This window comes from Balaenoptera borealis (genome assembly GCF_965194805.1).
Source record: "Balaenoptera borealis genome assembly, chromosome: 8".
Taxonomy (NCBI): domain Eukaryota; kingdom Metazoa; phylum Chordata; class Mammalia; order Artiodactyla; family Balaenopteridae; genus Balaenoptera; species Balaenoptera borealis.
In genome coordinates, this window is record NC_138865.1 from 23,961,122 (window position 1) to 23,978,539 (window position 17,418).

Here is a 17,418-nt window from a genome sequence, read left to right on the forward strand (position 1 = left end):
AAAGATTATGCAGCTTAAAGACCAAAGACTCAAGGTTGGGAACCACTGCCCTAGATGGTCTCCACTGTGAGCCTCTTACTCTCCCCACGGGGATGGTTGATGAAACAGTAGAGATGGGCATTGCCCTGATCAGCTTGCCTGTCCAGGCAGAGACGTGGCTCATTTTACCAGTGAGGGGATGTCTGACAGCAGAGTGGCTGCCCTGGGGCACAGCGGGGTCTAGATTCTAGCAAAGGCTGAAGCTGAAAGCCTCTCCAGAGGGTCTCAGGGAACTGTCCTTAGGGAGGAGGGATCTCTGATAAATATTCACACTGAGACTATTTACAATACCCAAGACATGGAAACAACCTAAATGTCCATTGACAGATGAATGGACAAAGAAGAGGTGGTGTATATACACAGTGGAATATTGCTCAGCCCTAAAAAAGAATGAAATAATGCCATTTGCAGCAACATGGATGGACCTAGAGATTATCATACTAAGTGAAGCAAGTCAGAAAGAGAAAGACAAATACCATATGATATCACTTATACGTGGAATCTAAACTATGACACAAATGAACTTACCTTTGAAACAGAAACAGACTCACAGACATAGAGAACAGACTTATGGTTGCCAAGGGTGAGGAGGTGGTAGAGGGAAGGATTGGGAGTTTGGGACTAGTGGATGCAAACTATTATATAGAATGGATAAACAACAAGGTCCTACTGTATAGCACAGGGAACTATATTCAATAGCCTGTGATGAACCATAATGGAAAAGAATATGAAAAAGAATATATATATATATAAAGCTGAAGCACTTTGCTGTACACCAGAAGCTAACACAACATTATAAATCAACTATACTTCAATAAAATAAATTAAAAAAATATTCATGCTGAGATGCAAGGGACCGAAGACATCTTTGGGCCCTCCCTCTTCTGGGCCCTCTTGCAATATAATAACAGAAATTTAGATTCCTTTTGAATGTTTTTTGCAAATTGGCAGGAGAATTTTGGGAGGAAAAGGGGTCCTAAGCCTGCCGTGGGAAGCAGTGGGGAACAGGCCTTCCTTCCACAGACACCTGTGAGCGTCTGTAGGTGTTTGCCACTGTGCTAGGGGCTGGTGTTACACAGAGAGACTGATCTGGTCCTTGAGGGGCTCTTAGCCTGGTTGGGGAGGACTGGGTACTCACACCCACAGGTGAGGACATTACCTTAGGTTAGTAAATTGTGTTTGATGCTGTGACTGTATTATGGCCTGAGGGTGCTGTGGGAGTCTGATGCCAGACCCAGCTTCCAAGCCCACCTGCTCTTTTTTTTTTTTTTTTTTTTAATTGAAGTGTAGTTGATTTACAGTGCTGTGTTAGGTTCAGGTATACAGCAAAGTGATTCAGTTTTATATATATATATTCTTTAACTTGCTCGATGATCGCTAGGTTTTGGGGGGGGGATGGAAAAGTTGAAAACAATCCAGATATAAATCATTAGTAGAACAGATAAATAAATAGTGGCATTCTTACACAGGAAATATTATGCAGCACTCGGCATAAATGAACTACTCTTATCCCCAACAACATAGATGAATCTCAAAACATAATGTTGAAAGAAAAAAACAAAAAGCCAGATGGAAAAGAATACATTCTGTAAGAGTCCATTTATATAAAGTTCAAAACCAGGCAAAGCTAATTTATGGGGTTAGAAGTCAGTGGTTGTCCCCGGGGGGAAGGGGTGATGGCACCGGGGCAGGGACATGGCTGGGGGGTAGTGTGTGTTGTGCTCTGTTTCTTGATTTCAATAGTGGGTTCATGGGCATGTTCGTTTAGGGTTTATTCACTATTCTCTATGTATATGGTGTTTTATTTAGACGTTTACTTAAGAAGGAATGGAGAGATTAGACTGTGTTCTCCCTTCTAGACTTGATCATATCAGAGAACTTGGATCTGCACTTAATGTGGACCCATTTCTTACCCTGCATAGGGTACCTTCTCAAAAGTTTATGTTTCAAAACAGGCTGGTGGACTTCAAACCACGTTCCAGGCCAAAGGGTTCCACAGTGTTGTCCGGGGGGCCAAAGCGGGGTTTTTATGCGGTCATTTTACATATGTATGCACAAGGGAGCCACCCTCCAGATCAAGATAGAAAGAAATTGCAGCACCCCAAAAGGCTCCCTCTTGCCCCACCCAGTCATTTAAGCCAAGGGTGACCGTTATTTAGGGACGCTCTATTTTCAGTTGTTTTGCTTATTGGACATCCAGGTAAAATTTCACCTGAATAAAGTTTTCTAAGGATAAACATCATTTAAGAAAATTGAAACCTGCATTTCCCATAGCTCCTGTACCTCCTAGGAATGACACTTTTCTGTGGACATTTAAGCATCCCCTGCTCTTTTAATACCATTCCCTCTTCTCTGGAAAGCAAATAGGAAAGCGGTCTCTAAACAGTGGATAGGGACTTCCCTGGCAGTCCAGTGGTGAAAACCTCGCATTTCCAGTGCAGGGGATGCGGGTTCGATCCCTGGTTGGGGAACTAAGATCCTACATGCTGTACGGCCAAAAACAAACAAACAAACAAAACCAACAGTGGATAGAGTAGGCTCTAATCCTGGATAAGGCATTCAGTAAATGCTACTCCTAATTCATCTCAGCTGAAATACCATCCTATCTGGGAAATTGTCTCTAACGGTTTTGGCAGAGCTGAAGCTCCCTCCTCAATGCTCCCATAGTGACTGGTGCATCTGAAAGGTACCGCGATGCCATGTGTTTACAGGGTTGCTTTGCTCAGTAGACTGTGAGCTCCATGAGGTAAGGAGTATCTTACTCATTCTTTAGCACAAGGAATATGACAAACAATGATGCCAGGATGGAGGTGTGGGTAGAATAAAGGCTGATCATATGTGTCCAATCCTAATTCCTGGAACCTGTGAATATGTTACCTTCCATGACAAAAGAGACTTTACAGATGTGATGAAGGATAGGAATCTTGAGATAGGAAGCTTATCTTGGATTATTCGGGTAGGCCCTACCAAATCCTTAAAAGAGGAGAACTTTTTCCAGCTGGGGTCAGAGTCAGACAGAAACAAGACAACCGAAGGGTCATAAGGATTCGACATTGCTGGTTTTGGAGATGGAGGAAGGGGCCACGAGCCAAGGAATGCGGAGGCCTCTAGAAAGTAGAAAAGTCAGGGAAACGGATTCCCCAGAGAGCCTCCAGACTCCAGAAGAAATGCAGCCCATTCAACTCCTTGATTTTAGCCTAATGAGCCTCATTTTGAATTTCTAACCGGTAGGACTATAAGATAGTGCTGTTTTAAGCCTTTACTTTTGTCATAGTTTGTTACACATCAATATAAAACTAATACAGATACAAAAATTGATGGAGAGAGAGGAAGTTGAATAAATGGGTAAGAGGGAGAGCATTAGGAAAGATTCTCTGTTCATTTTATATAGGTCCACTAGGAGGCGCCCTGACCACACTATTGAAACAGCGCCTGTCCTCGGAAGCGCCCAGTTTTTTCAATTTCAGGGAGTTTCCTTTAGGCATAGAAAGCTGTTACTCCACAAAAAGGCTCAAGAGAAAATTGTGAAGTGGCAATTTTGATCACTTTTCTACCCCTCGTCTGTTCAGAATGCACAGGCCTTCCAGGGGCGGGGTATAGTCCCTCCCTACGTCCAGGCTGGGATCTGCTCACTGCTGCTTCTTACCTGGCCTGGGGTTCCCCAGGCAGCTCCCCAGTGCTAAACTGCTGGCCAGAATCCGCCAAATAAAACCTACTTGGCCCTTTCATTTAAATACAGCTAATGTATAAATGAACTTATGTACAAAACAGAAGTAGACCCACAGACATAGAAAACAAACTTATGGTTAGCAAAGGGGAAGGGGGGAGGATAAATTAGGAGTTTGGGTTAACATATGCACACTACTATATATAAAACAGATAAATAACAAGGACTACTGTATAGCACAGGGAACTCTACTCAACATTTTGTAATAACCTATAAGGGAAAAGAATCTGAAAAAGAATAGATACATGTGTATGTGTAACTGAATCACTTCGCTGTACACCTGAATCTAACACATCATTGTAAATCAACTATACTTCAATAAAAAATAAATACAGCTGGTGATCCAATAAGCTAATTTATGCCACCTTGTTCATTGCCTCTGCTTCCACTTCCGTCTACACCCATCTCTCTCCTTCCCTGCTTCCTGAAAGTCCTTGAAAGAACAATTGAAACACAATAGTTTATTCATTCATTCGTATATTTTCCCAGTCATCATTATCATTTATTAAGTTCCTTTGAGGAATTGGTTACTGTTCTAGGAAAACAAGTTAGATAAAACCTGGCTGCTAGAGTGAAGTAAGTCAGAAAGAGAAAAACAAATACCGTATGCTAACACACATATATGGAATCTAAGAAAAAAAAAAGGTCATGAAGAACCTAGGGACAAGATGGGAATAAAGACACAGACCTACCAGAGAATGGACTTGAGGACATGGGGAGGGGGAAGGGTAAGCTGGGACAAAGTGAGAGAGTGGCATGGACTTATAAATACTACCAAATGTAAAATAGATAGCTAGTGGGAAGCAGCCGCATAGCACAGGGAGATCAGCTCGGTGCTTTGTGACCATCTAGAGGGGTGGGATAGGGAGGGTGGGAGGGAGATGCAAGAGGGAGGATATATGGTGATATATGTATATGTATAGCTGATTCACCTTGTTATAAAGCAGAAACTAACACACCATTGTAAAACAATTATACTCCAATAAAGATGTTAAAAAAAAAAATCAATGTGATGATATGTTCATACCATTGAAAACCATGCAGCAATAAGAGAGAGAGCACAAACCATGGATACGTGCAACAAAATGGATGAATCTAGCTCTGTGTATTTGTAATATTTACTTCCATCAAAATTATTCTATTGACAATAAAATCAACACCATGAAAAAAAAAAAACAAAAACCTGGCTTCTACCTGTCCAGCGACTCAAAGTTAAAGAGGGGTTTGGAGTGGGGCTCTATTAGCAGAGGGATGAAAGTGCTGTAGGACCACAAAGGGCACCTAAGTTCAAACTTTCTTGGGGGAGGAGAGAGACTCGGCCAGAGGAGGTGATATTTGGGCTGGCCCTGGAAGGAGGGTTAAGAGTGTGCTTCTCATAAAGGGGTCGTGAGCAGCAGAGACGGGGGGCATGGCTTTTGGGGAGTGTCAGGTTCTTCTGAGGGCCTGGAGGGCCGGGTAAATGGTGGGGAGGCTGGAGGCCAGCCAGCAAAGCACAGCGGGGTTCCTTTGCCAAGAGCCTAAAAGGCCAGAACAGGGAGTTCAGACAGTAAGTCATGGTCAGTCGGGATTATTCAGGGGTTTTACTGGTGTCCTGACATGGTCATGTTTGTACTTTTCAAAGATCTCTCTGACAGCCATGTGGAGTTTCCTTGAGGTGGGGAGACATTCTGAGCAGGAATACCTGTTAGGAGTCTCTTCATTACACATGAGAAAAGAGAAGGACTGGAAAAGGGGGCAGAGATAATGGAGGAGACAGGGTGAGTGAGAGAAAGTAGAATGATGGGACTTTGTAAAGATGAACATTGAGAGTGTGGAATAGAAGGAGGTGTCCTAACATATGGCTTCATGCCTTCAAGTTGGGAGATGGTAATGCCTTTGGCCAAGAGTGGGAATAAAACAGAGAAGGAATGGGCAGAGGGACTTTAAATCAGAGGCCAGTCGGAGGTGCAGACAAAGAAGAGGGAGAAATAGAGCAACATAAGTGAACCCTGAAAAACCGGAGTTTGCCTGAAGCTGAGAAAGCAGACAGTTCAAGGAAGTGGTGGTCAGGGGCACTGAATGCTGTGGAAAGGCCAGGCAGGAAGAAGACCTAAAAGATACCATTATAGAGACAGCTGGGAGTCAAAGGACACTTACACAGGCTTGGTTTAGCGGACGTGGGAAGGGGCCATAGGAGGATGAAGAAACCCATCAGCACCATGGAGCTTCTCTTCCATCCAGGGTTGGACCATCGAAGAGAAGGTATGCAGAGGTGTGTAAAGATTTTTAAAAATTTTAGATTGGGGAGAGTTAAATGCTTTGTGGCAGCTGAGGGGAAGAAGCCAGCTAAAAGGAAGAGAGTGAATACAGGTAAATCTACTTACAGTTCAAACAACCAGAGGGACAATTTTGGTATGAATTCCAGGCACAGCTGGCAAGCTATTGAGGGGAACTTTTCAGTCGGCCGCAGCCCCCGTAATCCTACTCCATGGGCCTCTGTCTCCCCCTGGCCTGAAGGGACAACCCTGGCTCTTGCGTGTCTCAGAGAAGGGTATTGTGTTAGGGCTTTGATTTCTGGGAAAAGCCTGAGAGGAGGAATCAGACGGAATTGTGCACCCATCCCTGTCCTGCCATTAGTCACACTAGGCAAGCGAGATCACCTCTGCACCTCAGTTTTCTGCTGAGGAAAAGAGGGGTAACATCTGCCTTCCGGGGCTGTGCTGAGGTGTAAGGGTATCACACATGCGAAAACACCCAAAATATTGCCTCAGAAGTCGCAAGTGAACTCCAGGTCTTTTACTTGCAGTTTTTCCTAATAAAGGGTTCCCGACACTGAGCGTTCTTCCTTCTCGGGGTTGCTGGCACTCCCCGTGTCTGATCGTTTGTGAGTTTGTATTACCTGTGGGTCTTCTCTGTACACATCGATGTCTGGGCTCTTCCCAGCCAGGAAATGGGGCTTCCAACTACTGCTTGGTGTCTAGTCTAGAGCCAGACAGCCTGAGAGCTCAAAACCCAGCCACAGAGCTCCTCCATCCAGCAGGCTCAGGAGAAGGGGCTGGGGAAGTCAGGCCTGGGAGAAACAACGTGTGTCCTACTGGAAAATTCCTGACCCCTTCATCTTTCTTAGAAAGCTCGCCCCCGTGAGTCAGTACCTTGGCCCGTGTTTTCCCGGGCACAGGCCCTACAGATAATTTCTCTGCCTGCACACAGTTCCGGAACCCCGGCAGCATTTATCTAACCTGAACTTTTATTTTCCTAATTAGAACACCAGTCTGCTGGTTTTAGGAATCCTGCTTTGACCCTTCTTATAAGGATAAGGTCTCTAAAACTTTTCCTATTGAAGACTTAAACTTAATTCATCCAGAGAATTGTGGCTAGGGGTGGAGGCAATGGGAGATTTGAACTTGAAGGGTACTGGCCGTGAGGGGGGCTGCCAGGGAGGAGAGAGTGGCAGCTGACGGGGCTCTCTGGTGCTCTGGGGGGTCATCCCTGAGCTCCTCACTGCACCTGGCCAGTGCTTTGCACAAAGAAGGTGCTCAAAACGTGTTTGATGAGGAAATGACACAGGAGAGTATAAATGAATGGATTTGGCTCATTTACTCAACAGGCTGAAATGAACATGGAGTAGCCATGGAAATGGGCTTTTCTGGAAAGAGGTAAACTGGTAGATCACAGTGCTGAGGACAGGGTAGGATGAGCACGTGGGCCAGCATGTATGTTTCAGTGTGCCCTTAAAGCCTGTCAGCCCTGGAAGCTGGCATGCATGACCTCATAGAATTCCAAATGCCTGTGTCACTTTCATCCCACACCCCTTAATACAATGCAGGAAAAGTGGATTTTAGACTACTGGGAAAATCATTTCCTAGAGAGAATTCTTGCAGGGCCTGTCTCTGGCTTGAAGAGGCCAATAGGGAATTATTCTAGCAAAACCACCCATCAGGCTCACTTAGCTGGGATACGTAAACCCAGCATGAGAATGAAAGCTTCCTGGTGACGTTCTCTGGGAGTTTGCAGAATTGACTGTTGCAAAGGTTGAATAGAGCAAGTATGGTGTTAACTCATGTTAAAAGCTACTGTAACTCGTTTATGGGGTTGTGGTTTGTTTCCCTTGAGACCTTTCCAGGCTCAGCTCAGTGGGCTGGGTTGCGTGTTTGGTGGCTGGGTCAGTGGAGGCCACCGGGAAGCTGTGTCACGCAGTCAAGTCTGTGGCGGGTGTCTGCTGCAAACAGGTCACAGAGTTTAGAAGGAGCCTCCAAATAACTAGCGGGTTTCTTGGGATCCCTGGAGAATCAGGCCAGTCAGGGTCCCTGATTTCAGGGAATTCATCCTCAATTTTATTCTTCTGTGGCCTTGACCAATTAAGATTTTTCAGAAGTAGCTGCAAAACCTTATACCTTAGAAAGAACAGGGCCCACTTCCCCTTCCTTTCCTCCCCAGAGTCTAGGAATATTTTACATTCAAGGAGGTAGAGTGGTCCCTGAGGTCTCTTGGCTTTGACTTTCTCAGCTGCTTACTTATTCTCTTGGTTTAGAAATTTGTTTTCACTTTTACAAATTGCTTTAATTCTTACGCATAGCAGCTTCATTTGAGCATGTATCAATAAAAGTATGCCATTAAATACAAGGATAAATGTCTTCAAATTACCGAGGGAAAATGTCAGTAGACCCAAGTCCAATTATTAGGAACGGTTGGGTTTTGGGGGCCCTGGGTTCTCCATTCCAGAGCCCTTTCAGCAGCAGAGTGAATTCCAGGCAGAAGCTCAATGAGCCTCAATAAGAAAGATGAGGAACTCCGTTTTCCCCAGTGATCTGCGGAGACAGTGGCCTAACCCACAAGAGAGGTATTGCCTGGAAAGAGAGAGATTGATGGGAAGAGTCGGGCATAGGTGTTAACATGAGAAACACTGGAAGCATTGAACCCCACGCCTGTCCTATATCAAGGAGAGTTAGGAATTTGTGGGGGAAGCACTCACTGATCTAACAGGGGAAATGGAAAGAGGCTCATTTGAAAGAGACATTGAAGGAGAGGATCAGGAGGCCACCGTGAGGCATTTCAGTGCTGTACGTCTACACTCCACCCTCCATATAATGGGATTACTTTTTAACTAGTACCCTCAGAACTTCAGGAACCAAATTCCCCTCAGCTGCAATAGAAGAACTTATACTAAATTCTATTTTACAACAAATAACATCTGAGTGAGATTCCAGGGCAGGGGCTTAGAACTGTTACCCAGTCAAGCCAAGACTTATTGAACCAATAACTCATTGCACAGTTGTGGACTTAGAACACTGTGCTAAGCACAGCAAGGAACACACAGATGAAAGAGGCGTGAACCTCGTTCCCCAGGAGCCCTCAGCTGGTAAGAGAGCAAGACTCATACATCAATAATCTGGTAAAGAGCAGAGTAGTTGAGACCAAGGTCCAGGCCCAAGCAGCGTGCTGTGGATGTAGAAGAGATGGAGAGTTGGACCTAATTAGGGAGATCTGCTAAGGCTTAGAGGAAATAGCATATAAACAGGACTCTGAACGCCCTGTTTCGCCAGATTCAGGGTGGGGGTAAGGGTGAGGCAAGAGATGCTTTTGAGTAGGGTGCAGAATGTAAACAAGTGCAAAAAACCCTCAGTAATCAAGACATTAATATTAATGTAATAATTAATATATTAATATGATCAACACACTAATATTAACATATGAATATATAAATATTAATTAATATGTTAATGAAATAGCTTTAAAAATAAAAATAAACTTTAAAAAGACTATGATGAACAGAACATAGAATTTCAATAAAGACAGGATGTTCGTTTTGTGACCCTGCATTCTTGTACAATGGGAACAGTTGTTTTCAATCAGCTCTCGGTTCCTAGTGCCCTATCAGGAGAGTTTATGAGGGTTGACAGTGAGTGAGCACAGACTGGGCAACACAGAGTTTTATAGATAGTCATGTTTTTTGATTGGAGAGCTCTTAATAACTTTTACAAGTGATTCCAAATATGAGAGTAGACTTTGATAAGCGTATGTGGGGGCATGTATTTTTCCTTTAGCCTCAACTCCAATATGGCTGACACAGCACAGCACTGGCCAGGTTGGGAAGGAGGGGAGGACATATGGGGAAGGAGGGGAAGAGCTCGAGCAAGGGTAGAAGGCACCAGAGTATGTTCAGACCCATGGGAGGTTATGAATATAATGCATGAGAAGTGGTAATAAAAGAGAAAGCTGAAAAGTTTAGAAAGAGGAGAAGTTGTGGAGGGCTTTCGATACTATTCTGAAGATGTTTGGAATTAATGTTGTCGGCACTTAAGGGACCATGGAATGTTTCTGAACAGGGATTCTGAGCACCGTCCTTTGGGGCCAATGACTCCAGGGACAGGAGGAAGTACTAGTCAGAGAAGATGAATCAGGAAACAGAATCACCGGAGAGCAGCCACTGTAACAGAGCCAGAAAAATGAGCGAGCACTCCTAACCTAGCTGAGGTCCTTGGGGTTAATAGACTGTGTATTAATAATACACTTTCTATGGATAACATCTGACAAAAGTAACATCCAGCTGAGGACAGGAAATGCAGTGTGATCCTTTTTTCCCGATGAGGATACAGCAACCCTACTGAATATGTCACTTGTCTACTATGCTCACACACCTCTCTTCATCAGCTGCTGTGATCTCTGGGCCACCAAGCCTTCCTAAATTTCTAGGTGGAGGTGGAGTGAGGTCCCAGAAGTTAGTCCCTCCTTCCTGCTCTTCTTAGAACTGTTCAGGACACATTTCAGAGAAAAACTCAGAGCCCTATCTCAGATGTAGGGGAGGAGTGGGAAATCAATCCTCAGAACATTTTTTTGCTTTTTTTTTCTTCCCCACATAGTAGTGGGTGTGCTAAGAAAAGACAAAGCCTTTGCAAAATGTGGATTGACTGGGGGAGAGAACTTATTTTATAACATGCATATATTGTTAAACCTCACCAATTCTGATTCGGCTTCCTGGAAAATCAAAGTGGTTCATGGTGAAGGATGGGCTGACATTTACCTTTGTGATTATAAAGAGAGTTACAAAGAAAGGGCTCTTGCTTTGTGAAGAAATCATGTCAACAATATGGCAAGTTGGGGGTTCAAACTATGTCAGAAGGATGAAAAACTAATGTTAAGTTTTGTTAAGAGTAAGGAATACCTGTTTATCCCATTAGTAAGGGAAACAACAAAAATTTTCTATATATACAGTGAAGTCTCAAAAGGAGTTCTCTTGAACAATATTTTTAGGAATATTTTTATTCTAGTTAGAATATGATCTTGAAGATATAAAAACTTGACCTCTTGAATTATTTTCAAAAGACATACTTCCATAAATGTCCACAAATCTTTCTTCAAGTGACCTGAACAGCTACATTGAATTCAGATGAGACTCATTCATATTTTGAATACCAAGCTCTGTGGGGGATGCTGAGGTATTTAAGACCTTAATCTCCAGGAAAGTGAGCTATCCTGTTGGGAAGGTAGAAAGTAACACAAGAAAGAAAAATTACCCGGCAGAAGACTTGAAATATTATCTGTCTTAGTCAACTCAAACTGCCATAACAAAATACTATAAACTAGGTGGCTTAAATAGCAGACATTTATTTTCTCACAGTTCTGGAGACTGGAAGTCTGAGATCAGGGTGCCAGCATGGTTGGGTTCTGATGAGGGTCCTCCCCTTGGCTTGTCGATGGTCACTATCTCTCCTTGTTCTCACATGGACTTTCCTCAGTGCCTGCCTGTGTGCAGGGAGAGAGAGAGAGAGAGAGACAGACAGACAGACAGACAGAGAGACAGAGAGACAGAGGGAGAAAGAGAGGGAGAGAGAGAGAGAACGCGTGAATGCTCTGGTGTTTTATTTTATAAGGGCACTAATCTCATCAGACCAGGGCCCTTGCCTTCATGAACCCATCTAACCCTAATTATTTTTCCCAAGGATCCATCTCCAAATACCATCACAATGAGGGTTACATCTTCAACATATGAAATTTTGGAGGGACACAAACATTCTGTCCATAACATTATTGGAGGTCACAATTGTGGGAGATTAATTGATTAAAATGAAAAATACAGAAAATTCCTGAAGCAGTTCAAGGGATGGAGAGACCACTTTGTGTGAGGGAAGGTGGCGGCAACTGTAAAGTTTGAGCTGTACTCCCAAGAAGGAGCTGATGGCCAGCTGGGCAAAGAAGCTCAAAAACAGACACCTTGAGAAAAGCACAGTCACTGTGGGACAGGAAGGTCGTTTCTTGTTAAGCAGAAATGGGAGCTAAGAAAGAGAGGCACGCTGGGCCCGGGTTATGAGAAACCTCAAAGGCCGGGTTCGGGGAGCCAGCTTTCATCTTCCTGGTAGTAGAGAAGGGACCTCAATGCAAATGATGATCCAGGAAGAAGACTTTGGCCAGGCTGTGCAGGATTGATGGGGTGGAGGTGCAGCAGGCGACAGGCAGGCTGGTGAGGAGGCTGCAAGAGTGCCCTAAACCTGAGAGATCCAGAGTCTGAACCAGGGTCTTGGGCCTTGCATTCCTCTTGCCATGTTGCTGTTGGCAATTCCTGGCTCTCTTGGAGTTAGAAGCTTGCACAATCTGGTGGAGTGTGCAGAGGCTCAAGGGACTCTTTCAAAATCTTTGTCTTATTTGGACTAAGGAAATGAGAGAGCACCAGGAGGGTGCCAAGAAGAATCCTCCAGCCCAGAGACACCACGAGCAAATACCTCAAGATGTTAGAGACACGCCATCCTGATGAGATATATCGAGTTAGAGGGATTACCATGGGATCTCACGTCAAAGCACTCACAGGTAAAAATCTATTTTCTCCTGTCTATTAGGAAGCACAAAGACACACAGTATTCCTGTGCCTTCTCTCCTATCCACAGGGGAAGTGAACTAGAGAAAGCACAGGCAATAGGCCTGATTTTGCAAGACTCACTTTTCCGCTAAAAATAACAATGCAAAAACCCAACAACAACAACAGAAATTCGCTTTCTATCCAAACAGGATATCACTGGATAGTTCACTGAAAATCATTTCACAGTTCACATTGTTGGGCCAACTGCTCCTAAAGTATATGACCATTCCTCCCCTGAGAGCCCTGGTAAAGGAATTTCATTGTATTTGTGAAAAAGAAGCTAGAGACATATCCTTTTAGGTGAAAGAGGAGTTGATAAAACTGTATCAGCCAGACTCTCCACACAGTTCCACAAGCCCAAATCAAGAAAAAATCCAAAGCAACAGCAAGCAGTATCTGCATGGATTGATCCCACAAGTCTGTTATTACAGTGCCCTAGGTACGGTCAAGATACTGTCATTCCTGCCACTAATCCCAGTGGTCCCTGGAGAGCGTGGTCCATGATCAAATCAGCCTTGCTCTGCAGAGCCCTGGGACAGGAAATCAGCTGACAAGCCACCTGGCCTGAAACTGGGTCTGTAAGAGCAATAACATTATAATATCATGTCCTATCATGTGTCCAGTTGTGTCCAGACCAATTAGCAGTTTCTGTTTCTGGCCATCTCTGCTGAAGTGTCTTGATCCACACAGCACATTCAGTCTTGGGGAGGGGAGAAATAGCACATTCTGGCAACCACCTACCTCCTCATGGGTCTGAGACAAGCTTAAAACCACAGAAAGGGTCTCCTCTGGTCTTGGGAGAGATGAAAATTTAGTATGGGATATATAGGTGAAAGCCCCTAATGGTAAATAATGATAATAATAATATCATCTTAAATTTATGTGGCATCTTACAAAGTAGAGAAATCCCCTCACTTGATCCTATATGAACAGGGAAGGTATTATTCACTCCACTTTGTAGGTGGAGAGACAGACATTCCGTGAGGTTCAGTGTCATGCTCAGGTCACTTAACTAGTGGATGGCAGAGTCAGAAGGCAAATCCAGGTCTCCTGGAAGGTCCACAGGACCTTCTGAACAGTAACAAAAAGGCTCTATAAAATGAACCTATTTTGTTTTCTGAGTAGATGATCTTAACAATGGTGGTTATAACAGTTATTTATAATAACTGTTTTATCTTATTTTTATCTGGTTGACAATCATCACTTATGACTAAAGCCAAAAAACACCAGATTTTCTGTGCCTTCCAATGCAGTCAGGAGAAGGAAAGGAGAGCAGCTCTGAGATATAGCCAAGATCTTTCATTACTTTACCGTTCTACTTTCTATTGTAATTATACTTCAACTCCCATATATTTACCCCAAATGTTCAAATCATACCTGGAACTGTTCTTAAATCATTTACCTAAATAAAGCTGACTCCCATGTCCCCTCAAGTTTCCAGAGTCTGGAGGAAGAAGGGGCTGGCGGGCAGAATGTGTAGCCATGCTTTTTATTTCTCTTACCAAGTTCACAAGATTTGTTTCTCTTACCATTTCTCTGCAGAGAGTCTGTACTCCATCTCCAGCCTGGAAATACAGTTCTAGCTACACATTCTTTAGGATGAACTTCTAACAAGCAAACCATAGATATTCTAGATTGTCACATAACACTTTATTTTTTGGGGGGTGTCTATTTTTTTTTTTAGAATCTACAATGGGAAAAACCTCATAAAATCTTCTGGTCATTTCCACCTCTCCACCAGATTCTATCTTGAATCATGTAACCCTCCTTTTTGAGTTATTTTAGCATAGATACATGCATATGTGCATGTACATATATGTATAAGGACAATTTTAGAAAACCTAACAAACATTTCTGAGCATTATTGGGAATGTGTGTCAATATGCAAATGAAATTCTAGCTGGTGCTAAGTAAATGGAATAAGAATCAGTGACCAGCAGAGCTGGATAAGAGCTTGCAGATCAGCTATTCCAGTGTTACAGTGTTTTCTGTCCAGATCCTTCTTCACAAACATAAAGACCTCACAGCCTGCGTCTATGTTAGTTGAAATTTAAAAAGTGTTGTCATTGAAAACATATTAAAAAACCAAAACCAAAAACAGAGCAATAGGTCAAAGTTCTGCTTTTTCATATCTCATATCATCATCTCCCCACCAATTTTGATATGCCTCTCAGAATAACAAAATTCCTAACCCAGCCACAGCTTTGTATAATAGAGGAAACCAGCCAAGAGAAAGAAACTGAGTCAGTGTGCAGGATGAGCTGAGAGAGACTTCAACTGAAGAATCAGACACCTGAATCAGGTACAGATAACACATTAGCCTGTACGACCTTATAAAGGACTTAGTTTTCTCATCTAAGAATTGGATTTAAAAACAATAACAACTCTATTTTACTTTTTTGTGTAAGAATGCATTGAGATCAAGGTAGATAGTGGATAGGGCTTCCCCGGTGGCGCAGTGGTTGAGAATCCGCCTGCCAATGCAGGGGACACGGGTTCCAGCCCTGGTCTGGGAAGATCCCACATGCCTCGGAGCAACTAAGCCCGTGAGCCACAACTACTGAGCCTGCGCGTCTGGAGCCTGTGCTCCGCAACAAGAGAGGCCATGATAGTGACAGGCCCGCGCACCGCAATGAAGAGTGGCCCCGCTCGCCGCAACTAGAGAAAGCTCTCGCACAGAAACGAAGACCCAACACAGCCAATAAATAAAAAAAAAAAGATAGTGGATATAAAAGCTATTTGAGGGGGGAAAAATTATATACATATGGTGTGAGGGATGCTTAACTGTTACTCTAGTAGAAAGAGACTGATAAAATGATTATCACTCCAATAGAGGGTCCTAATATATTTGATTCTGGAGACTATCCCTCCACCCCACAACCTATGACTCAATTTCCTATGATTCTTGTCTGTGGCAGTCAGCTGTCCCAAAGCCCCCAGACTCACCACATTCTTTCCTCGTAAGACTCCTAAAATTCTCTGCACAAGACAGAAAAGTTAGGCGCTAGAGAAAAGTCACTTGATGAAAACACACACGTTTGATGTGTGACTCTGGGTTACGGGCAGTGCTCCTGGAGGCCCAGCTGACACAGGGGCACACAGAGCTGAGCAATATCTCTTCTCTGCCCTGGAACCCAGAGCAGACAGGGGCCCTCAGCAGAGAAGCAAAGTAGCAGCAGCAGGAGCAAGAGCACGCAGCAGCATGCAGACTTTGAGAAGCAGTATTTCCAGGTAGAGGTGTGGCCCAGGGCCTCCTACAAAAAGTGGCACCTCAGACACAGACCTCCTTAAGGAAATAATCTTAAGGAGAACTTGAGCCTATTGGAGCCAACTTGAAACAGTTCCCAGTGACTAAATCTGAGATGATTAGAACCAGTAGAATAAAATTAAGAATCCTAAGTCGATACTGATATAAATAATCATTTAATAAATGGGAGAGAACAGAAAGCTTTTTCTTAGCGCAGAATTCTAACTAATAAATGTAAAAGGGCTGCTAGAAATAGAACGTTGCCATTTGACAAACACAGTAATGACTATTGTTACAGGCAAGAATCATCAATGTGGACTAAACTGGCAAAGGTGTGATGAAAGTGTGGTGTTTACATGTTCTCAAAGTATCTCCTCACAAAATCCTTATTAAGCACAAAAGGAAGAATGGTAACTTTACTATGGAGAAACTAACCACCTTAGTAAGCAGTCAAAGTTAACATCTCCTATAAAGGGACAAAGGACATCATGCACAGCCTGATACGATGCACTGAGAAGGACACAGCATCACTCTGTGTTATTCTTGCTCTAAATGTGTAACCTGAACTTAATTCATGAGGAAACATCAGACAACCCCAAACTGAGGAATACTGTACAAAATCAGCACCCTTTGAAAGTACCAGGATGGTGAAAGTCACAGAGATGCTGAGGATTTGGGTTAGATTAAAAGTGACGAAGGAGAAATGACAGCAAAATGCACTACGTGATTCTAGACTGGATCTTGGACCAGAAAGTTACATTAGTGAGTTCTTAGTAGATTAGAGGAGGAGAGAATATTTCCACAAAACGAGGGAAACTCAAAGAACATCAAATCACCTAACCCAAAGTGTGCTTCTCTAGAGGGAACAAACATTCACGTTCAAAGTGGTGGCATCATTACATGGCCCTCAGTCTTGTGTTCCAGTGTCTGCTGTCTGTGGTAGACCTAATAGGGGGACCACATCATTAACTTTGACAGTAAAAGGGCTGCTAAAATAATTAGCAGAAATTGATTGCTCTGGAATAGGCATGAACCAAGGTAGTCTGGTGCAAAGCATGACATAACAGTGCCTTATGTATAAAGGGATGCTCTGAGGTTTGTTCTCTGCTGGTGTACAAGCCCTCAGCCACCACGTGAGGGTGGTCAGCGCGCACCCACCCTCAGATGGCAGGCAACTTCTCCCGTGGAGTCTTGCTAGCACCCGAGCAGGACAGACAGAATGTCTACACACACACTCACTTCCCCCTGACCCGGCACACACACTTCCCTCTCTGTGCAGCCTCGGCTCCTTGCTGGGGAAGGACCTTATAAGTGAGTCCTTTTGTCAGATTGTGCGACACCATTTCCACGGTCCCTCCCACACCCAGCCCTGACTACCCTCAGTTCCTGTCTCTGTTTTGGGCTAAGGGAAGAGCTGGTTCCGTGCATGAGATGCCTTCTGTTCAACAGTGATATGAGAGGTGCTAGAAGAGCCCTGTAGTCCCCAAAACAGACACCCCCCACACACACACACTGTTTGCTGATCTTGGAAATTCCTTAGCAGGTGATAAATCGTCTGTCCAGGAAACAGAGAGA